Raw genomic sequence first — 25,945 nt, forward strand, 5'->3', positions numbered from 1 at the left:
CCCGCTCGTCCTTAACTGCAAGGTTTGGCCAACTAAAGTTCCAGCTAACTAACTTCTTTACGAATTCACTCCACCGAGGCCTACTTGGAGATATCTGAAGGGCCAAAGAGAGATGAAGTCTCATTGGTGAAAACACCGTATGGACACCACAGGACAACCAACAGGTTATAGGTTATTTATTATCAGTGGGTCGTTTCGTCCGTGACGGGCGAGATGCAGGTGCTCTGTAATGAAAGAAACAAAAGAGAGCAAGTGGGTAGTGTCCCTTTGAGAGTTACTGCTGAGAGATGGGGAAAGAAATAAGTGAGAGGTCGTATTATGGAAAGCAATACAATGGGTATATAACTTTTTAAACCGATCAGCCAGAGTTTACCATAGTTAAACTTTTTTTTTTTCAATAAAGAATTCTTATATATATCTATTTTTTTAATATATTTTTATAATATATAATAATATATTATATATATATTATATATATATATACATATACATACCATTACATATATATATATATATATATATATATCTATTATATATAATATATTATATATAGATATATATTAATATATTATATATAAATTATTATATATATATAATATATATAATATAATATATATATATATTTTATATAGTTATATCACATTACCGTGATTCATGTACGTACATCGAGCTACAAATGTCCTTTAATATCTAATTCGTTCTTTTGAGTCGGCAAAGAAATTCCCCTTTGGTTAACTTATATGAAAATATATTAATTCAGAGGTGGAGCGAATTAGATATTAAAGGACATTTGTAGCTCGATGTGTATATACATACTTACACATACATATACACATATATACCGGTTTTCTTTTTCTTATTCTTATTTGACAATGTAGCTGCTTGTTACCAGTGTTATTTATTTAGCCCTTCCCCTCTGTTTTTTTTTCTTTCTGCTAAAAAATATCCTTATTGAAAATATAATGAAGTATACACTATATATATTAAAATTGAGTATCTTTCATTATTTTATTTACATACGGTTATGTAGAAAGTATCATTAAATTAGCTGTGTACTTCTTGTAAAGTAAAGCATACTTTTCACTCAACGTAAGGTAGGTACTGAATTATTGATATTTTACACTTTAGTTTTATTGCAATTTTTTTTGTTTCATTTTCACAGGTGATGAATCGTTGATGTTTGGAATTCAGACGGATGTGTTGCAGCCAGGCACTACAAAAGAGTACCTACATTACATGTTTCCGAGCAACAGCACGGAATACTTGACCTCCGTCACTCTGTGCATCAGGTTGCGAATTCTCCAGTATAGGGAAATCGTCCCTTTCTTCTCTTACGCCTATTCGGACACATACGACAACGCTTTTTTAATGTGTATGTATGGCACAGATTCTGATTATATATCTAACAGGGAAAATTCCAAACGACGTCAAATGACACTCGTTTAAACAAAAGTAAACAAAACATCTAATTGGTAACATAACCTACCATTGTTCCGTTGCATGCCCTCTTTGGAGTTGGCTGAAAGTCAAACCAGGCTAAGGTACACTCCCGTGGTTACAAAAATATACTTTTTATTTCCCAATAGCTAACATGAAAATGGAATAAAATTAATTAACTCTGACTCAAAAAGAAACGTTAAACTATCATATTCCTCTCAAAATCATATTTAAGTACCCTCTCTTCCCCTAAGTGTCCAAACATTAATAGTTTATTAATAGTCAAAACCAGTCAGAAAATAACCCATAGGTGACTTCTAATCCATCTGAAATAAAGAGACCATAATTATGACATAACTAAAATATTAAAGTTCGTCAATAAAGAATGTGTGAAGCACCTCACTTCCCTTTCTCTAGACTCGAGTAATTGTCACTTCAAATGTTAACTTTTTCAAAGTTCTCTTTTACGGTACCTTGTCCGACGGACCTGCAACACCTCTTCTATAGCGTGTTCCACACTCTATCAATCAAAATCAGTGAGTCCCCCCTTTGCAACTGTTCTTCAGATTATATATCATTTTCTGTTTGTTACGAGCACACACACACACCCCGATTGTCACACAGGAGGCATGCATGCTTCATGCATGAAACTCGTGATCTTCGAAACGTGTCACTGACCACAAATGTGCACTGGTAAGCTATCCTGTTTGTTTTTTAATTTCAGCATCTTCGAGGAATCCAGCATTTTGCATCTGTCTCTAACCAGCAAGAGCTAAGGTTAACAACCTGATTATTTTGCCTTTAAGATGGCTCAGCCACTTATGTCTTTTGTGCACCCCTGTCGCACACCACATAGGCTACTGGTATATATTAGTTCATAATATTTGCAAGAGAGCTCCTATAACACATACTTCGACTATCATTATAGCTGTTATAACTGCAATCACTGGAACTGTGTAGCGTTTGTCAAAGAAGAATTCATCCCCATCGTTACCCTCTAGTGGTGGAACTGTAACCGTCTCCTGTGTAAGTGGACTTTGAAACGCCTCGTGGGCCCATGTAAGTGTTTCACGAACACCTTTGCCAAATAATTGTAGATCCCGGCTGAGCATGCGCCATTATTAAGCGTCTACGACCCCTGTAGGTGTATCATAACACCCTCGTTGCTGAACTGTAGATTCGACGTCTTCCGATGAAGGAATAGTAAGTGCCACCTCGTTGTTAACTTGAAATATCCCGTGACTCCCATGCAAGGGTGTCTTTCACCCACCTCGTAGAAGATTGTAGACTCCTGATTTGTCCCAGAATATATCCTGAGACGATCCACCGACAACATCTTGTCCATGCAAAGGCGATCCGTAACATCGTCGCCCATGTGGAGATCCGACTTCTGGCGTTGTAGATCCTAAGTTGCTTTCGTTGTCACCCTCACTTGAAGTTGGGAATTCTCTAAAGTTATTGTGTGTCCATATTTGAAAAGTCTACATGATCTTAGAACAAATAAAGCCTTGCTTTATCACACGAATCTGTCATAAACTAATATATCCAGTCTCATAGTAAATTATTAAGGACTTAAATTCCTCACTAAAATCAAATATGATCTTTATCTACTGAATCCTCATAACTAATCCCGTATCTGACAAATATACTTTCAAAAACCCCCATAATGTCTATACAGCAAAACCCCTGTAATGTTTATACAGCTAACCTCCATCGAACATAATGCTGAATATCCCTTCTATCTTATGTATCCCAAGATAAATTCCACCTCCTTTCTATAATAGAAATCCTATGTAAAGCTTGACTCCGATTACAAGTTTCCCTTGTAGAAAAAAAAAATAATAATTAAACTTTTCCCATTACAAATGTATAAGGAGAAAAAAAATATATAATTCAGTGCTTTTCCATAGAAAACGTAGTATGTATCGTCATGCAAATTGCTGCCGTAATATATCAAGATCGACCTGAATTGACCCCTTAAAATTTCTCCCCATGGAATGTAATCATAGACATTCCTGAAAACGGTGCAAACCTCTGAGTAATCAACTCTAAAAGAAAATATCAACAACCAGTTTCATCACAGCATTGTCAGCATTAAGCCACCTGTGTATACAGCATGTGCTCAAATCGTACTATGGACTTGTCTAGTCAGACTCGTAAACTCAGAAATCATCATTCCTTCAAATGGCCCAAAAAATCATTTATGAAATCTTCGATGGAAATCTTCAATAAATCTTTACTGATACTATACAACTACATTCCTCAGAAATTATCCTCAGGACATCCTCGTTGTCACCTCAAGGGTACCCAAAAATTATCCTCAAAAACGTAACTCCTTCATGATACTGCCTAGTCAGGATAGAAACCACAGAAAACCACAATTCAACAATTATATACCGCCAAATATAACCACTGGTGAATATAACCTCATAAAACACAACACCTTTATAGGGCCCCATAAAACCACAATGCAATAGTGCCACCCCCAAGAGCCATAACGCCAAAAGAACTACAATCCCCACCTTTTGGGCTCTTAAAACCACAGATCACGACCAAAAATTATAGCCACAAAAAATTCACCACCAAATAGCCACAAAAAAAATCAGCCCCAAAATAGCCACAAAAAATTCAGCCCCAATAAACCAATACCACCAGTAATCACCACCCGGACCTCTTATAATATTTCTCAACATAACAGTAATTTCCCATATTTTCCACCCCTTTTTTCATCATGAAATAATTACTTCTGGTTTTTACGTGAAATCGCCGCAGTTTGTGCATAATAAGAAAAATAGTAGAAGAAACGAAAAGGGAAAAAAAACGTTACATTAAACTGATTAATCACATTTCGTCATCAATTTGCAAAATCAGAAAAAATGCAACTGCCCGATACTATAATTAGTCAATGCAACCAACCCTTTTAGTTTAGATATATGAGTTAATTTCGACTGACCTACTTTTTCATCTAAGACTATAAATGTTTCCTGTCGTTTCCTCAATAACTCTAAAAGGACCTTATTTCGGACCCAATTTGTAGTTTAGTTCATTTCTCACATTGATTTTTAGAAATACATTGTCTCCAACAGCGATTTTAACATTTTAACATCGAATGTTTTTTTTATTACTTCTTTCCACCATTTCTTGGGCCGTAGCCTCGAGATTACGGCTGAGATAAGCATGTCTCTCCTGTGCTGTTGAAATTAATACTTCAATTGTATCTTCTCCATGATGAGGTATAGTTAACAGATCGAATGTGCCTCATGCTCGACAACCAAACAATGCTTCAAATGGAGACAATTTAATGGAATCACTAACCATTGTGTTGATGTTGTCTAACAATATCTACATATCTATCCCAGTTTTTATCATTTCCTCCTACAGTCCTCCTGAGAGCTTCGAGCACTTTCCTGTTTGCTTGTTCACATAACCCATTAGCCTCAGGCCTGTATGGAATAATTTTTACTTTCTGTATCCCCATGACTTCTGCTAAACATTGTAAAGTTTTGTTTACGAATTCTCTGCCACTGTCGGTCAATAAAACCTCAGGTGAGCCACATCTGCAAATGATACCATTGAAAAATGCTATAGCTACTTTTTCAGCTGGTTTATGCTCAAGTGGAAAAATTTCTACTATCCTCTTTAGTCCATCTATTATTACCAACAGGTGCTTATTTGCATATCTAGATTCATAAAAATTTCCTAGGATATCCAAATGTATTCTCTGAAAAGGTCTACTTGCTTGGTATCGGATATGACCCTAATTTGCAGGAAGTTATCCTTGCAGGTTTGCAAGCATTGCATATTGTAGTTTTTCACAAAATTTTCCACATATTTCCCCATATTTTTCCAAATATTTTTAGCACGCACCTCATTAAAAAAAAAATGTTATCCCCAAGTGTGGACTACCGAACCTGCAATGTACTATATCCAAAACCACTGGAATTAGGACTTTCGAAATTACGATCTGTTTCGTGTCTCCTTTACTTTCACTAGTCCTTAATTTATATTTAATTTACCTGCCCAACAGATTACCTTTTAATTCGAAACCCAAAAAAGGTAACTTATAACCTTTCCTGACTGATTCCCCTCTAAAAAACGCTTTTGCGTCTACCAAAATTTCACCCTCATCTTGTCTTTGCTCTGTGAGACTCATATCCCATTGTATAGAATCACTAGTGACTAGCATAACTTGAGAACCTTCCGTATCATAAAATTTCTACTAAGGGCATCTCCGACTACATTTAATTTGCCATCTATATATTTGAGTTTTGAACCAAAGTCCCTGATATTTGAGAACCATCGAGCTCTTTTAGGTGACAAATCGGGTTTATTAAAAAGATCCAATAATGGCTTGTGGTCTGTAAGGAAAAGATCCAATAATGGTTTGTGGTCTGTAAGGACTTCTACTTTATTCCCCATCAATAGCATTCTAAAATGAATCAAACTTGATACTATTGCAAAGGCTTCTTTATCTTTCATTGCTGCCCTTTGTCCTAAATATCCTGCTATAAAACGCTATGGAATTGAACCTCCCATCAAATTTTTGCATAAGGCAAGCATCTATACCCTCCTGACTGGCATCAGTCACTAACGTGAATGGTTTGCTGAAATCTGGAAATTTCAGAACTGGGGGATTCATTAATGCATCCTTAAGTTTTTGAAAACTTTCTTTCTGCGGTTTTCCCCAATGAAATTGAATATCTTCCCGCAATACATCTGTTAGAAGAGCTGCTATGTTAGAAAATCCTTTCACAAACCTAAGAAAAAATCCTGCCATCCCCAGGAATGACTTAATTTCTTTCTTTGATTTCGGGGCACGAAAATCTGTTATTGCTTTGACTTTATTGTCGTTTACCTAACCCCTTCCTTAGATATGACATGACCTAAATATGTGATTTGGTTTTTCAACTAGGAACACTTAGCTAGCTTAATTTTCAACCCTGCTAACCTAAGTCGCTCAAGTACTTCCTTAATCACTTCCAGGTGTTGCATGATCAAGTCTTGCAATCAATATATCACCCATGTACAAAAAATTTTGTTGGAATTAATATATAATGCACGTACACAAAAACATTTTTTCCCAATAACCCATGCAAAACTGTGTTTACAACCTGGCAAAGGTCATCAGACTGCCCAATAAACCAAATGGCATCCGGATAAATTCATAGTGTCCCTTGGGCACTGAAAAGGCTGTATATTCATTACTATTATCACTAAGTTGGACTGCAAAAAACCCTGTGGTAAATCAATTGAGCTATAAATATTACGTCCTCTGATTTCTACGGAAAGATCTGGTATGCATGGGACTGGGTAACGGTCAGGAATTGTCTTTTCATTCCAACGTCTAAAATTGACGCATACTCGGACAGAACCGTCCTTCTTAGGCACTGCTAACAGAGAGAAGTTGTATGGAGACGCAGTAGGTCTAATGATTCCTTCCTCTTCCCATTTATTGACCTCTTTTTCTACCTGTTCTCTGTTTTTGAAAGGTATGCGGTATCGGTATGTAGGAATAAAGATGGGTTTTGTTCCTTTCTCTAAGTTTATTTGTTCTAACACATTAGTCATTCCCAGTTTATCCCCTCGTAAAGCTACTGTGTCCCCAAATTCTGCCAAGAGCTCGCTTATCACTTCTATATGCTCTTTATAATTTGCATTAGCTAAATGTTCTCTGAATATTTGTTTCCTTGATTGCATTTCTGCCTCTGAAAACTCAGTTTTCCCCTCTACAATAGCCACTGAATTACTGACATTACTCCAATCTTGGAGATCTACCACATATGTATTCTTCTGGTATTTCCTAAGTGTATCATTACAGTTCAGTAATTCTACCCATGTAACACCAGTGTTTGATACACTGTTCACTGATGCAGTGCTAATAACCCCTCTTAGTTTCTTGCTGCCTCAATTATGCATATTACTGTGGGTTTTTTTACTTCACTCAATTTGACTTTTACCATAGTCTTTGAACCTGGCATTAAAATAACATCCTCTGATAAAACACATTTAGATTTGTGGTTAGTACTTCCCCGTTCCACGATCGCATAAATATCACCACCTGTGGTTCTCATTGCATCCACCAAGACCCGACTGTTAGTATCTGTAATAATATCAGTATTAGTATCAGTACCACCACCCATAACACCATTGCCAAACCCACCAAAACTGTTACCACCGTGGCCCTCCATATCCCGTTTAACATCACCTCAGTCATATCCCCGTATCATCAGTGTGCGTTTTGGTATCACCACTCCCCATATTCCTGGTATCATTACCATTAGCACCGCCAAACACACCCCCATTTTCAGTATTCCCCATATCCTCAGTTACACTTGCGTCCTCGTAAGAGATAAAAACACCGGATATTCCAACCTTTATACAACTAACACCTGCATGGACCGATATTTTGTGTCTTCCACATGCAGGATGGCCCAGGAAAAGTCTGTTGCCCAGCACAACCCCTATTAACACTCTGTCACCCAGAGTAAACCGTATTTTAACAAAACCCAGGGTGTTTAATCTATGGGCTTGCACATCACACGCCGTCTCCGTTGAGGGTTTCAAAGGGTAATGGTAGAACATGGATTGATACAGATTATGGTCCATTAAATTGATAGACGCGCCGGTGTCTATATAGATCAGGATATCCACATCCTCCACTGTTCCATATACTATAAGCCTGGGCTCTGGGGCGTCCCCCACGAAACCACAATGACACGTACAAATCATTTGTACACTTTTTGTTGATTGGCTCTCCAAAAATTCTGCCGATCCCTTTGCCTTTTTAATTGACCTGCCGGGGAAGTTCTCGCATTGTAGCACCTGAATTTCTGAGGTGTAGGTCTCGTATCTCTTTGTATCTGAGACAGACAAGCTTGCCAACAGTGATCCACACTTTTACACATTCCACAATATTTGACTCTACATACTTTTTTTGTGTGCCCTGGTTTTTTACAATTGTCGCCTTTGAACGATCGATCCTCTATTATATTCCACTTTTGCACACACTTTTGCATTGTATATCTTGGACCAGTCCCATTAAAAAATGTACTATCCACTGTGGGACATTTGGACATGTGTTTCTGAATTTGGGCATAAATTAGTTCTTCGTTTGATGTAGGTCCAATTTTTTCATCAAAACTGTCCACTATTGTGTCTGGTACGTCGTGTAATAGCATTGCGAAATGTATCAATTTGTGTAAATTGTCGAGTGAGACATTATTCCCATTTACCTATATGGAGTTTTTCAATTTCTGTATCCATGCTCCCACAGAGTCAAAAAGTTTTGAGCTATGCTCAGTAAGGCTTGTTGTGCCTTTCCGAATTTTGTACAGCCGTTTTAAATCTCTTACTATATCACTGTGTTCCTTTGAGCCATAAGCCGCTCTTAAAGATGCTTGTAATTCAGTCCATGACCTACACTTTGTGTACAGAAAACTTCTACATCTAAAAGGTAAATCTCCTTTATTGAAATCTAACAAGGCTTTTGCCTCTGTGAACGCCTCTGTATCATCCTTAATTCCCTTGGCGTTTATAAATAGTTATTCACCCCCTCAATAAAAGTTTGCACTGGTTGGGAAAGAATGCCATCCACAATACCTCGAAAAGGGCTAACTCCCGCAATTATATTTGTTATTTGTGTACCAGTGTCTGGTTTCCACTTGCGTTGGCCATTTTGCTTTTTTATGAAAACTCATATACTCTAGGATTCGCCCCGACCTCTGTAACATTGGCATATTTATGCGCACATGAACCCCCAACCCAAAATTGTTAATACATTATCCACCAGAAAAAGATAAAATAAACATGCACCAATCCAACAAACCACTATTTGCATCTCAGGTTCAAGGTTAACCCTCTTGCGCCGATTGGACGTATTATACGTTGAGATAAATTGTGTGTCGGGTGCCGATTGGACGTATCATACGTTGACATAGAAACGTTTTTTAAAAATTCGCGGAAAAATACTCATAGGCCTACCAGCCGAAAACTTTTGAATCACGCGCTTTGGGGGATGCTGGGAGTTTACGGATCAAGGTGTTGTTTTGTTTAGAAGTGTGACCCTTAGTGCGCATGAGTGAAATCCCTCCTTCTCGCATCAGCCAGCATCAGCGACGTGTCATCCGAGAGCGATCTTTTGCTGCAATCGTGTTTTGCCGAACTTGTGCGAGAGTTTGAATATTTGTGGTGGTACAGGACGTTCATAGAGATGTCTCAACGACGTATGGAATGCGAAAGGCGCGTTTTACCGGCCGGAAGGGATCGTGTGAGATGTATTTTCGACTTGGATGCTGGCAAGGGACCAAGCACCCATGATGAGCTCGCGCCTCAACGCCGTTCTGTGCGGCCACGCATGGATGAAAGTGCTCTAGGATCACAACGTGTTTCTCGTGTGCCTTTAGTAACCCATAGGAAGCATCAGGGTGTCCTTAGGGGCATTCGTAGGCATTTGGGAGGCCTCCAACCAAGGGACATTGATGCATACTTATCGGAGCTCGATCGGGAGTATGTCGCAAGTCCTCATTTTTATGGCGGTTGGTCATCTAGTGATGTCCCGATGTCAGTGATGATGAATATTTGCCCCCAATGTCCGTTCGAGGCTCACATCCCAAAAGTGAGCTCGAATTTAGTGGTTATAGTGCAAATTAGGGGGAATCTGAGGAGGGGGAGGATGAGGATATAGGGTCTAGTTTTGTCGCCGATGACGATACAGAAAGCGAGGGCCTAAGCGAGGGAGATGGGCCAGTGGGGGGGTTTCGTGTGCGAAATTGTGTCCATGCCTGTGCGCACGGGCACGTAGAAGGTCGGAGCATCGCGCCAGCCAAGGTGAAGGTCGGTCGCCTGAGAGCGACGAAGGGTGGACGGAGGACCCCACCCCACCTAACATGCACCCATTCACGGCAACATTTGGGCTCACCGTACCTGTTCCTCTCACTGCTCTGGGGTTCATTCAGCTGTTCCTTATGCGGTAATTGCTGGAGTACCTGGTAGCAGAGATGGCGGACTACGCTCGGTACTGCCGTGATGAACTTTGCACGACATTGTCGTATCGCTGGCGGGGCTGCAACCTCACCGACATGGCGCATTTTGTGGTGCTCCACATTTATTTTGGATTGATGCCTGCTGCCGACGTCAGGCAATATTGGAGGCGGAATTTTTTTTTAAGTACGCCCAATGTGCCCGACGTTATGGCCCATGATACTTTCCTAGCGTTGGACAGGTATTTCAATGCCTTCAACCGAAAGGCCATACCCCGGAATAACTCCGATCGCCTCATCTTAGTCCGCCCAGTGTTGGAATACATTCGTGAACGGTGCAAAATTCTCGTGGCTCCTGGAAAGAACCTTTCTTTGGATGAGGGGATGATGCCTTACAAAGGACGTCTAAGCATTAAAGTGTATAACCCCAAGAAGCCGAAGAAATATGGAGTGAAATTTTTTTTTATTACCGAGTCCAACACTGGATACATCGTGGACTTCTTAGTGTATTCCGGGGTCTTCTCCACGATGCTTGACACTGTTTTCCGGCTTGTGGATCGTTTCCATAACCAGGGATACCACCTGTTTATGGATAATTATTATAACTCGGTATCCCTGGCCCAGGAACTGTATGAACCAGGTATTCACATCAGTGGTACCCTTCGGTTGGTGCGTGGGGCCCCGAATGTCCTCAAGAGGTTCGCTAGCCATCTGCAACATCTGGCAAGAGGAGAGACAGAGTGGCGGCGGAAGGGAGCTGTCTTCATCATCTGTTGGAAGGGGGTCCGAATCGTCCGCATGATTACGACGAGTCATGAACCCATCCAAGAGGAGGTCGTACAGCGGAAGAAGACACCTCGACAGGGCCAAGTTGTGTATGAGGAGTTTCGTGCCGAGTGGCCTACCGTCATTGGGCACTACAATAGGCACATGGGAGGAGTTGATCTCTTAGATCAACTCATCCAGTATTATCCCTTTGCCAGGAGAACCAGGAGGTGGACCCAGAAGCTCCCCAAATACATTCTTCAGTTGGCCCTCCAAAATGCCTACATACTGTACTGTGGGTACTACAGTCACTGTCTCCGGAGGTTGACCCACTTACAGTTCCTCAAGGCAGCCGGGAATGCCCTCATCCACTTTAATCCCGATGAGTGGCCTTCCATGACTGACCCCCTGCCCCGAGCTGCAGATCTGCCCCTAGAGGAGGGCCAACTTCGGTCATCTTGCTGCTGCCGCCGCCCCTGCTGCCGCCGCCCCTGCTGCCGCCGCCCCTGCTGTGCCGCCGCCCGGCCTAGCTGCCGCCGCCCCTGCTGCCGCCGCCCCTGCTGCCACCGCCCCTGCTGCCAACACCCCTGCTGCTGGCCCCGCCTGCATCACTTCTCGTCGGATAGTGGACCCTGTGTGTCGGCTGCAGCCAGGGCATCACACACTGGAGCTCCTAGAAGAGCGCAGGCAGAAACGGTGCCGGGTGTGCCATATGAATGGCAGAAGGAGAGACACCCGGTTCTTCTGTCGCACCTGCAAAATAGCTCTATGCAGGTTCGGGCAGTGTGACCGTAAGTACCACAATGCGGTCTTCTATTGGAGTGTGCCTGATCAACCGACAGCGGAGGGCACACGGGACTGCGTGTCCCATCAGAAGTAAGGGCGTGCGTCTCCCTCCCCCACCTGTACCTCGTCATGTCGAGAGGAAAAAAATGCAAGACTCTTCAATGGAGGAGGGAGAAAACAAGAATAGTACGAAGAGTTAGGATTACGAGTGAGTATTCTGCATTTATTTTATATTTATTTTTATATTTATTACAAGTTTTTATATATCCGTATCTATTGATGTATGATACATGTTATTTCATTTTATGCAAAAAGAAAAGTTTCACCTGCATTCCTTTTATTAATGTATTCGTACCAGAATCAAAAAAACAAAAAAATGTAATAAATAAATTATATATAATATATATTATATATATATATATATATATATACATATATACATATATATATATATATATATATATATATATATATATATATATATAATAATATATATCATATATATTATATATATATATATATATATAGATATATATATATATATTATATATATATTATAATATATATATATATATATTGAGGTAAACTGATTTTACACAGAACACCATAGTCAAAAGAAGGCTTAATATACAAACTGACACTACCAGATTAGCCATAAGGGCGATTTTCACTCTACAGACAGGAGGAGACGCCATAGGCTAGCACACCTTGAAGGATACCCGCAGTAAACAAGTGATTCTTCCAGAAAAAAAATACATTTTGAAAACAACACGGGAGCATATACAATTTAATATCATGAATTTTTACACAAATTTTCCCAACAAAAATTATTATTAATGAAAAGACGAAAGAAAATATAAATATATATATATCGAGCAAGAGAGAGGGAGAGAGAATATCAAACCAGAGAGAGAGTAGAGAGAGGGAGAGAGGAGAGAGAGAGAGAGAGAGAGAGAGAGAATCTTTCCAATGCAAATTCAGTATTTATAGAAAACCCACAAATAATTTAACATATGTACATTTTTATTCTTGCCACCATCTTAATATTAAAATTTCAATTTTTTCTTCTATGTTCCTACACGCTTTGCGTATCACGAGTCCACAATACCTGGACCGAGAAATAGAAGACATAAAAAAGATAGGAAACGATCTGTGCTACCCACCTCATTTAATTGATTTATGTTATCAAAAAGCTCATAAAAAGTTTTATAATGTTGCTATTAATGAAAAAGAAATGCCTAACAATGTACTTAGCTTACCTTATTTTTGCGAATTTGAAACCATAAAATCAATATTTAAATCGTTTAATGTTAATGTAGTGTTCTCTCATAACAATACCATTAAAGATATGCTAATTAAGAATAGTCTCGTAACAAATAACAACATCATTTACAAAATTCCTTGTAAGGATTGCCCATCGTTTTACGTTGGTCAGTCTAGTAAAAATTTATGTGTTCGGATTAAGCAGCATATGTATTCAGTTAGAACAGCCCAGACTTCAAATGCACTGTTTATCCATCTGAGTGAAAAATCTCATTGTATTAATTGGGGTGATACCTCGGTAATTGCTAGATCTAATGATTATGTTTCAAGAAATTTTCTGGAATCGGCAATTATACAAATCACTAATAAAAACAACCTAAATCTAAGTCTGGGAATGTACCATTTGGACCCATATATTTGTAAGATGTTTATGAAGGACCTCAAAATAAATGAACAACTAATAAATTAGTCCCACATGTATATAGTTAGGATTTTATCTATCGCTCTCTCTCTCTCTCTCTCTCTCTCTCATTCTCTCTCTCTATCTCTCTCCTCTCGGTCTCTTCCTGTTTGATATTCTCTCTCCCTCTTTCTCTTGCTCGATATATATATATTTATATTTTCTTTCGTCTTTTCATTAATAATAATTTTTGTTGGGAAAATTTTTGTAAAAATTCATGATATTAAATTGTATATGCTCCCGTGTTGTTTTCAAAATGTACTGTTTTTCTGGAAGAATCACTTGTTTGCTGCGGGTATCCTTCAAGGTGTGGCTAGCCTATGGCGATTCCTCCTCTCTGTAGAGTGAAAATCGCCCTTATGGCTAATTTGGTAGTGTCAGTTTGTATATTAAGCCTTCTTTTGACTATGGTGTTCTTTGTAAAATCAGTTTGCCTCAGTAAAGGGTCCGAATAGGACCGAAAGTACTCAGCTATCTTGCTTTTTCATTTTTTTCCTTCGTGGCAAAAAAAACCTTTATTTATATATAATATATATATATATATATATATAATATATATATATATATATATATATATATATATATTGGTATTTTTGGATAAGCAAAATACATAACAGTCTAGTAATACTCAACCATTTATCTTCATTTTGAAACAAATTCGAAGTCTCTAGCACAATATTTAGATTTACTGTGAATTTTTGAAAAAAAACTTTTTCCTTCCCTCGCGCGGCGATTCTCCGATGCAAATCTCCGAAATGCGTACATCGCATTCTCGTAATATTTGCTCCATTTCCTATTAGGCGTTTTATAGATTTGTATATATGAAAATGTGCGCAATTTCATGTAGAATACAACAAAAAATATTTGTAGGTTGTAGCTTTTCTCATTTTTGAAAAAATTGCATATAAAAAATATATATATATATAAATGTCGACATTCGGTCAACTTTAACTCGTCCGAAATGGTCGAAAACTGCAATTGTAAGCTAAAACTCTTATAGTAAAGTAATATCCAATGATTTGTCTATATTTTGAAACAAATTGAAAGTCTCTAGAACAATATTTAGATTTATGGTGAATTTTTGAAAAAAAAAAAAAAAATTTTACGTCCGCGCATTACGAATTCATTCATCATTTTGTGATAATATTTTCTCTGTCTTGCTTTGATCGTTTTACAATGTGTTATATACCAAAATGATCGCATTTTAGTGTACAATACAACGAAAAAAAATTATATATAAAATTTTGTTTTTGCGCTATCATATATCGCATTATTTATGTATGATAATGATATTTTTTTTCATTTCTGATGGTTGCATACTAAACGTCAGGCAATGACAAAAAAAGGAGCCAAAAATGAACTCTTAATCTTGAAAACTAAGCGCGCTGTGAGTTTTTGAAAATAATATTTTTTCCGCTTCTACGCTCACTCCGGGACCCCCTAGGCATACGGGAGACAATTTTTATTATACCCCTTTGGCGTAAGATGGTTAATCAGCTGATTTAACTGATACAAGGTCATGTTGGTATATAAAATACGGAAAGAATATAGTGAGAGAAAGAAAACGTATGTCGAACCAAAATTTTTGATGAGTTAGCGACTGGCCATTCAGCTGCCTCTCTCTCTCTCTCTCTCTCTCTCTCTCTCTCTCTCTCTCTCTCTCTCTCTCTCTCTCTCTCTCTCTCTCTCATGCCAAGCACAAAAACGAAAATTATAGTACCACTTTTCTAATGTATTTTAATACCATAAAACCACTAATGTCCACCGAATCCTGAGGGACATCAAAATAAAATACACTTTTGAGTAAATTAACACACACACAAAAAAAAACTTATACACTCACGTATTCATAGGTCGGAAGTCAGTATCGGGCTACACTTGCAACCACTCGTAATTAATTCCCTTTATGATATAAATTTACTTTACCCCCACAGAAACACAGGAACACGCCTTTACACTAATCAAAACCTAAGATGATTACCCGTGCTAGGTACACTGCTTCTGATTCCCCTTAAGTCAGCAATTGAGTCAGTTGCCCGATACATAATTATAACCACTCTCCCTCAAAATATTATTCAATATACAATGGTAAGATTCAGTTACACATTGCATGAACAAATTTAGCTATACATTAGGCATGTAATTGCAAATGACATAGTACGTTTCTTATTAGGACAACGGAATAATGTAATCTGACTTCTGATATGAATTCCTTAACAGTTGATCACCAAAGCACATAATTTTTAATCAGAAGTTGACTGATTTTGTTGTTTCCATTTTAGTGCCTATCATCTTGTTGTTTCATCAGTGAAGATTCCACCGTCTGACATTTGTATCGACAGCTGCTTTTGTATAAAATTCGGGATGAATTCCAAACCACGGTATGGTTCGTGTTTGGAATGACACCCATATCTTTGAGAATTTCGTTAGAGCTCTCCACCGTTTTGCTAACACTTTTTCTGGCCTTCTCTTGAGTTAGTGAGTATAACTTGTTTGGTCGAGTGGTAGCGTCCGTATTCCTTTGAGTGCCATGAATTTAGGTGGCCGGCCAGTATCAGAGATCTTTCATATCCTTTGTCGTAGAATAATAGAACAATGTGTCACATAGGGATATTGATGCTGAAGCTCACAAATGTTGGGGACTTAATGTGTTAGACTACGTTAGCTTAATTCAATTGACTTAATTATTTCTATTGCATTTTTGGTTGGATTTTTATCTGTATGTCCTCTATTTTTCATACAAAATACATCAGATTATTATATATGGTCATAACACGTCTGAGTCTGCACGATGAATAAAAATGATAATAGTAAAAAATGAAGATGATTGCCGCATTTTAAGATATGTTCGACAGGAAGGTGTCTTTGGAGAGCAATGGATATAGGAATTCAGTTGGGTAATAAAGAAGCTTTAGTACACCAACATGTAATATGAGTACTATGTATATCAGTGTTCTTGTGTGGCACCTCCTATTACTGATAACACCTATTGCAGTAGAACAAAAAGTTATGTAAGGAACATTATAATCTAGAGAGTTTGTCAGTAAATTGGTTTGTTTATTATAGATCAGCTGGCTTCTGATATCGAGTTCTATTACAACGATCTTAAGGAAGCATCTAGCATACGAATTAATGTGGATGGTTCGCTTGGTGGCTGGCATCATTACTGCCAGGTGTTCGAGCATCCATCTTTTAGGTAATAACTTGTTATTTTGTAAATGTAAAAAGTTGGATAATATCGTAGTTGGCATACTGTAGAACAATATGAATTTTCTTGCGCTTGTTATTTTTTTTCCTTGTCGCTTTGTAATTAGAACAATCCTTATCAATGCCAATTATTTAGTAGTTGCTGTCTTAGGAAATCAAAAGGCAACTTGAAGAAACAGCAGGATTATATATAATCCCTAGGAATGCCCATCACATTACATTGTAAGGATTAGTGTGTAACATTTTCGGTCTCCAGCGAGTGTAAATTAGGTTAGTTTAGGTTGGTATATATGATATATTTATATATATATATATATATATATATATATATATATATATATAATATATATATATATATATTAGATATATATATATATATATTTATATATATATATATATACATATATCTATATATATATATATATATATATATATATATATATATATCATATATAATATATAATTATAATATACTATATATATATCTATATATATAGTATATATATATATATATCTATATATATATATATCTATATCTATAATAATAAGAGATATATATATATATATATATATATCTATCTATTATATATATATATATTATATATATATTATAATATATCTATATATATAATATATTATATAATATAATATATATATAGTTTATTATATATATATATATATATATATTATATATATATATATATATTATTATAGATTATATATATATATTTAATAACCATATAATATATATATATGATATAATATAGATATATAATATATATATATATACTATAATATTATATTATAATTATTAAATAAATATAGATATATATATACACACACATATATATATATATGTAAAATATATGATATATATATATAGTCCGTGTGTGGAGAAAGTGAAGAGAGGATAAAAAAGAATAAGAGATTCTGCAATGAAGTAAATACAGACGAAATGGCAAATGAACATAAGAATTTAAGAGTAAGAAATATGCAAATTGGCGAGATTTTTTCTGAAATGAATAGTGCTGGTTAGTTGGAGTGAGTATTTTATATATTTATTGAACGTAAAATGCAGAAGAGTGGCAGACCTGAATGTCACTAGAGAATAGTGTTCTTGAAAGTCTGAGTACACTTGTGGAAGTGAAGGTTGAGGACATAAGGAAGGCAATTAAATGTTTGAAAAATGTAAAATACCAGGAGTTGGCTTGCAAATGAGATGGTATGGCATGGTAGTGAAAGTGATTAAATGGGTTCACAAGGTTTGCAAGGTGTGCTTGGAGGAGCAGAGTCTTTAGAAGGAATTGGTGAAAGAATAGGTTGTTATATTTTGTAAAGGTAAAGATGGCATAGACAACTGAGAATTATAGGCTAATAACATTGCAGGCGTGTCGGAGGGTTTTGATGGACAAGCAAAGGAGATGACAGAATGGTTGCTTGAGGAGTTACTAGGAGTTACAAGGATTAGGATGTCACAAAGACTTGTTAGTCCATCCGAGGAGACATCGTGAGCTCGCTTATCTGTAGGAGCAGGTTTTACTGTGCATTCACAGTGTCCAAATGATTTTGTCTAGCTTTCTTTTAAACTCTTCTACACTATTGCTGTTTACAACTTCTGGTGGCAGTTTATTCCACGTGTCACATATCTTGTATGTAAAGAAGTTCCCACATGGGATGTGTTCTACCTCTTTAGTTCTAGTTTCCGACCATTATTTCTTGTCTGTTTTTCGTTTAATGTAAATAGGTTACTATCTACTTTTGTTATGCCTTTCAGTATTTTAAATGTTTCTATTAGTTTTCCTCGCCATCGTCGTGTTTCTAAGCCATACATGTTCAGGCTCTCTAGTCGTATTCGGTAACCTATTTACCTGATGGATGAAATTAACTTTGTGGCTCTTGCTTGTACTCCTTCTAATCTATTTATGTCTTTTCTTAGTGTTGGTGACTAAAACTATACTGCATATTGAAGATGGGGTCTAACTATTGATGTGTAGAACTGCAGCACCGTTTCCTTGTTTCTATATTTGATCTGCCTCTTTATGTATGCCACCAGTTTCTGTGCCTTCTTTTCTGCTTTTATACACTGTTTTGGGATTCAAGGTCGTCCTCTTGTTCTACACTGGCGTGAGGGTTGTTTGTACATATTTGTAACAGTTTACACATATCTACGTTAAAAGGCATTTGCCATTTTTCCACCACTCTCCTATTTTCAATAGATTATTTCTTAAACTTTCCGCTGCATCTGGGTCTGCTGCATTTACACATAGTTTGGTGTCATCTGCAAATTTGGCGCTCCTGCAAGTTTAGCCTACATCAGTGTCATTAATGTAAATAAAAAATCAAAAGAGGGCCAAGGACAGAACCCTGGGGAACTCCGTTTGTTACATCTGCCCATTCTGCTCCTTCACCATTTATTACGACTCTGTTCTCTTCTCTGTAAGTTAGCCAGTCTTCGACCCAGTCTGCTGTTTCTCCTACAATTCCTAAAGCTCTAACTTTTGTCACCAGTTTCTCTTGTATGGGATTTTGTCAAAGGCCTTTATGAAATCAAAGTAGAGTATATCTATTGCTCTACTACTGTAGTAAATACCAAACATGTTATGAAAAAACTCAAAGAGGTGAAGAGCAGTGTGGGTATAGACAAGGAAGGGGTATGTCGGTCAATTTTTTTTTTTTTAATCGGTGAAGCTTGTGAGAAGTTTGAAAGTGAATATATATCACAGATAGAACTAAAAAAAAGTATAAGATAAAATCGATTGAGAAAAAATATATTAGGTATTAATAGTTGAGAGTAGTTAAAGGTTTATATGCTGGAAGCAAGGAGGAGAGTAATGATTAGTTTGCTGTATAAGTGGGTTAGAGACAAGGATGCGTTGTGTCTCTGTGGCTGTCCAATATTTTGATGGATGGAGTGATGTAAGGCATCAGAGAATGAACATTAGATGTAGGTGCAAAGTAATGGCAAAAGTAATGGAGTGGAGAATGGTCAATGTTTGCAGATGATCCACACTGATTGGGGATAGTGAACATTCCGCAAAAGGGAAGTGTGAGAGTAAATGCAAGCAATAAGGTTATGAGTGGGCATATGGAAACCAGGGGTGTGGGGAAATTAGATTTAGTATAAATAAATGAGAGAGAGGATGAAGTGGATTCCGTAAGCTTTTGCATCAAGTAGAAAAGATGTTGGCCATATGAGAAAAAGAGGTGAGGTACAGAAGACATGAAACGAGGAAGGAAGCATGTCTGTGCGAAAGATTGGATGAGTCTTTGATTTTCTCTGTGAGGCTGATTAGTACTATCACGCTTTGCCCTCCCCTACCCCGGCCACACTACCATTTCACTATGCATTAATAGGTGTCATAACATCTACGTAGTGTCCCCTCGTGAAGCATGCTAGTAGCATACATGTCTTCTCTGCTGTACTGCATCTACGCACATTCATATCTTAGACGTCAATTATTTCATGTTTTTAAGTGTTCAGTGATGCATTCTATTATTGTTTATTTATTTGTTTATTGCATCAAAGCAACAAGGTGTGGTCCTGTAAAGTAGCGAGAATACTGCCAGTATATTAGTTCCAGTTCAGTTCCTTGGTATGTTTCACTCTTTTATTATATGCAGTGTCTAAGCATCGTGGCTATTTACCATGCCATGTCCATCTGTAGTTTTGATTTATTCATTATTTATTTATTATTTATTTTTTTGCTTCCATGGCTTTAGTTTAATATTTTAATATAATTCGGTTTTTCTGGCTGTCTGTTTTCCCCAGCCTTTGGAAATAAATGTGGAATTGTTGAATAGGATTCCCGCTATCCCCTTTATACACACACACACACACACACACACACACACACACACACACACACACACATATATATATATATATATATGTGTGTGTGTGTATATATATATATATATATATATATATATATATATATATATATATATATATATATATATATATGACTGGTAAAAATGTTCTGTTACAACAGAATTCCGTCTAATAAAAGGAGCCCATAAAAACTCCAGAATATATAGAGAAAAATACTATATTTCAGAGACTGCTGTCTCTTTCTTCAGGTAGATGAATGATAAAAATTTACATTAAAGGTGGTATTTATACCAAGAGGTCCATCTACACGTAATCCAATTTAGGTCACCCCCGCTGATAATCTTCCTTTAATCTTCTTAAGCGTTGGTTGAATGAAAATCTTGTTGATCACATCTGAATCCCATGCTCCTTTTGAGATGTTCATTACCTGCTTCTCTTTTATTAAAGCCGATTTCATCATTTGACTCTTGTACCGGCAGTTGCTGCTATAAATTATATGTGACAAATTATAGTTTATTCTATGGTTATGTTCATTTATATGGTTGAAAATAGCTGAGTTCTGTTGTCCATACCTAACTGACCGTTTGTGTGTATTAATCTCTGGGTAAGTGATTTTCCTGTAAATCCGATGTAAGATTGGTCACAGTCCTGGCATGGGATTTCATAAACTCCTGTGTCCCTGGGGGATGTCTTTTGTTGGACGTTAATCAGGGATTTGGCTAAGGTTTTTGGGTAAGTAAATGCAAAAGGGTTAGATTTTCCGAGGGTCTGAGTCACCATCTTAATGGTGTCCAGGTGTGGAATTTTTATATTATTGTTAGGTGTATCTCTGGTCTTGTTTTGAGGAGGTCAGTAGAAAATTACGTTTGCTTTGTGAATTGTTTTCTCAATTATATGGTCAGGATACTTTAAAGACGAAAGTTGCTTACGAATTTGTTCAAATTCTTTTTCCAGGAAATCTGGAGAACAAATTCGTAAGGCTCTTAAGAACAGGTTGCTGGCTACACCTATCTTGATAGCAATGTCGTGATAGCTAAAGTAGTGAATGTATGAAAGTGAGAATGTTGGTTTTCTGTATTTGGTAAATTTGTATTCTGTTGTGTCTCTCTATTCAGATCATTTCCCATTGGCGCTTGACAAAATAATAAAGTTAGTTGAATTACATGCATCTAATAATGTATTTTCATTCGGGGAATCATTCTATAAGCAAAAATTCGTGTGTAGTATGGGTAGTCCTTTAAGTCCTGTTTTAGCCAATCTGTACATGGAATATTTTGAAACTACTGTAATAAATGCAATAAAACCTAAAAACATGCTGTGGATGAGATATGTAGATGATATTCTAACATTTTGGGATAATAGGTGGGGCAATTTTAAGAAATTGTGCCCAGTATCACATTTAAAGTTGAATGGGAAACAGACAACAAAATTCCTTTTCTTGATGTTTTAATAATCAGAGACACGACAGAATACAAATTTGCCATAAGCAGAAAACCAATGTTCTCACTTTCATACATTCACTACTTTAGCTATCACGACATTGCTATCAAGATAGGTGTAGCCAGCAACCTGTTCTTAAGAGCCTTACGAATTTGTTCCCCAGATTTCCTGGAAAAAGAATTTAAACAAATTTATAAGCAACTTTCGTCTTTAAAGTATCCTGACCATATAATTGAGAAAGCAATTCACAAAGCAAATGTAATTTTCTACCAACCTCCAAAAAGACCAGAGATACACCCAACAATAAAATAAAAATTCCACACCTGGACACCATTAAGACGGTGACTCAAACCCTGGGAAAATCTAACCCCTTTGGATTTACTTACCCAAACACCTTAGCCAAATCCCTGATTAACATCCAACAAAAGACATCCCCCAGGGACACAGGAGTTTATGAAATCCCATGCCAGGACTGTGACCAATCTTACATCGGATTTACAGGAAAATCACTTACCCAGAGATTAATACAACACAAACGGTCAGTTAGATATGGACAACAGAACTCAGCTATTTTCAACCATATAAATGAACATAACCATAGAATAAACTGGAATTTGACACATATAATTTATAGCAGCAACTGCCGGTACAAGAGTCAAATGATGGAATCGGCCTTAATAAAAGAGAAGCAGGTAATAAACATCTCAAAAGGAGCATGGGATTCAGATGTGATCGACAAGATTTTCATTCAATCAACGCTTAAGAAGATTAAAGGAAGCTTATCAGGGGGGGGGGGTGACTTAAATTAGCTTACGTGTGGAAGGACCTCTTGGTATAAATACCACCTTTTCTGTAAATTTTTATCATTCATGTACCTGAAGAGGGAGACAACAGTCTCTGAAATATAGTATTTTTCTCTGTATATTTTGGTGTTTTATGGGCTCCTTTTATTATATATATATATATATATATATATATATATATATATATATATATATATATATATATATATATATTTCTATTTTAGCATTAGTTTGTGTAACGTATATATAGATATATATATATATATATATATATTATATATATATATATATAGTTCTTTATTTTTAGCATTAGTTTGTGGTTAACGTTTTATATTTTTTTTATAGGATTTCGTTCTTTCATAAGTTATTGCTCACAGAAAAATCTTAAAATTCAGAAAACTTAGAATTCACGTCCTTACCAAATGAGATAATCATATAAATTTTTCTGTTCCCAGATAAGAGGACAAATGTGCGTGTATTTTTAATAGTATATTCTTATATTTATTGACTGATATATTTACAGCTAAGTTTCAGTTTTATCTGTTTTCTTGCAGATTATATGCCGACGGCAAAGTTTTAGTGGCAGGGAACCTAACAGGGACAAATGGAATCATACCACTTAATGGCAGTCTTTATATTGGGCAAGACCAGGACCGTTTCAATGGTGGCACCGACCCAACTCAAACTATTAGTGGATATGTTGCTCAGGTATTCACTAAATCTCGCAGCTGTATGCGTGTGTGTGTGTGTGTGTGTAGAGAGAGAGAGAGAGAGAGAGAGAGAGAGAGAGAGAGAGAGAGAGAGTACGATACACAAATTTAAAGAAATTGGACGGGATATAACTCACATTTCTGTTTCATAAAAGAAGACTGAGATATATTGATAAAGTGTTAGAAATAACATTTCCTATCTGAGTTATAGGATGAGAAACACCAAATTAGACAGTGAATATAGTAAATATAGCTCTGTTATTTTATAAAATTTAAAGTTGGTCAATGCTATGAAATCAGCAAATATGCGGGCATAACTCTCGTATATTATCTGATCTCCAAATAGGTGAAGATTTTGTTTTACTAGAATATCAAATTCATGAATTTTTGTAAGATTCAGGTGCAAATTATGGGTGAAATGTGGTTCGGTAGTAATACTTTTCATAGCCTTGGATACCAGAAAATTACAATTTTGTATGAGGCGTTGGATATTAGGAAATTAAGTTTTTCGAGCCCAAAATTTCTGTGCTCTAAAAATGTTGATTCTGATGGAGCATGACTGTGTGACCTGCTTTGACATATTTCATTTGTGTACTGTAGTGGATACATTTTAGCGTGAAACTGTATTGATTTCACTTACATTTTTTTCTTTCACAGATGAATATTTGGAACTATGCTCTCAACGAGAATACCATCAGAGACATAGCTTCGTGTGCTATAAATCTTAGAGGCAATGTCGTGTCGACGGACGTCACGGAATTTGAAACCCCAGGAGTTGATAAATACATTGTTCCTGTGACGAGCCTTTGCAATGATGACCCAGCATTTGTCATTGTGCCTATGCAAAGATATCTGTCTGAGGCTATAGTGTTTTGCAATCTTCTACATACGTCAGTCTTCATTCCTCCGAATGCTGAAATGAACATCAGACTGTTTGAAGAAAGTTTCCAGTTCAGAAATGCTTGTGACACTAAAAGCTATAGACGTTTGCTGCTTGGTGCCACTGATGAATTAACGGAAGGTATCTGGCGCGATGTTAAAACTGGAGAACCTATTTCCTACAGTGCTTGGGCGCCAGGAGAACCTAACAGTGGTGCTAATGATAACTGTCTAGTAATAAGAAATGACATGCCATTTTGGGGCGATCTGGGATGTGCAGCAAGGCATTGCTTTCCCTGCAGTAGAACACCTGTTGATTTTGTCTATTTGAGAGGTCTGTGCAAGCCTGTAGAACATCAGATACGATTCATTATAGATGGTTATGTAAATAATCGTCCATATTTCAGAGGCTATTATGGAATGGCTATATTCTCTACAGGAAACACAACTTGGCTTTTTAAGGATACCATGGCTAATATGACCATAGCAACCACTCGTTTACATAACACTGAAGATTATCCCATTGGCAGAACACAATGGAATGTCGTCAGTCCGTATTGTACTTTTGCTCCGGGAGAAAATATGGAACTTGGATTGGCAACTTGCACAACTAACCAGTATATGTGTTCGGATGGTTCATGTGTGGCCAGGGATGTAAGGTGCAATTTAAGGGAGGACTGCAGAGATGGAAGTGATGAAAAAGACTGTGGGATTGTAGCATTTACCGGACGATATGCTAGTCATCGTCCTCCACCAGGACAGACCTTCAAGGACAAACTGTTTATTTCCCCTCACGTTCATTTAATTCGATTCTCCAAAATTGATGACATCAGTTTAGCTTTCTACATGGAGTATGAGGTTTATCTTGCTTGGACCGACCGGAACCTCAAATTCAAGAATATTAAAGACGAAGAAGCAAAAAACAAGCTTTCAGACAGAGAGGTAGAGTCCATATGGACGCCGGAGGTAGATTTCCTCAATGTGAATGATGGTCTGCTGAAAAACCTCAAATCTGGTGTGTATGCCAGGAAGACCGGCGATCCTGATCCACCGCTTTTTAATGACGTCAAAATGGGTGAGTTGAAATTATTTTTAAAGCAGAACTGAGAATAGGAAAAACTTAATTAATTGACAATATTTGCACTGCGCATAGTGAAGAAGACGTTGTAATCATTTTCACTTTCGATATCAAGTCTTACATACAGGATACGTTGAACCTTGATTTTGATTACATTTTTATTTATACAACTTTATATCTCTAAGGAGTATGTTTGTAACAGAAACAGAGTCTGGTGGAGGCCCAAAAATAAGAAATTGATATTATCTTGGGCCAAAAATAATAATAAAATTGATATTATCTTGGGTGGTGGGTAGCAAATGTTCAC

At 36.9% G+C, this 25,945-nt stretch overlaps 1 protein-coding gene across 1 annotated transcript in view; it reads left to right on the top strand.

Annotated features, from left to right (window-relative positions):
• Nucleotides 1–23,663, top strand: part of LOC135223605 (uncharacterized) — a 910,537-nt gene extending 886,874 nt beyond the window's left edge. Inside the window, exons 16-17 of the transcript XR_010316536.1 lie at nt 1,163–1,372; nt 23,526–23,663. The gene's annotated coding sequence lies outside the window, so the exon portion shown is untranslated. The remainder of the gene's footprint in view (nt 1–1,162; nt 1,373–23,525) is intronic.
• The last annotated feature ends 2,282 nt before the right edge of the window (nt 23,664–25,945 follow it).

The sequence above is a fragment of the Macrobrachium nipponense genome, chromosome 10, assembly GCF_015104395.2.
Source record: "Macrobrachium nipponense isolate FS-2020 chromosome 10, ASM1510439v2, whole genome shotgun sequence".
Classification (NCBI taxonomy): Eukaryota; Metazoa; Arthropoda; class Malacostraca; order Decapoda; family Palaemonidae; genus Macrobrachium; species Macrobrachium nipponense.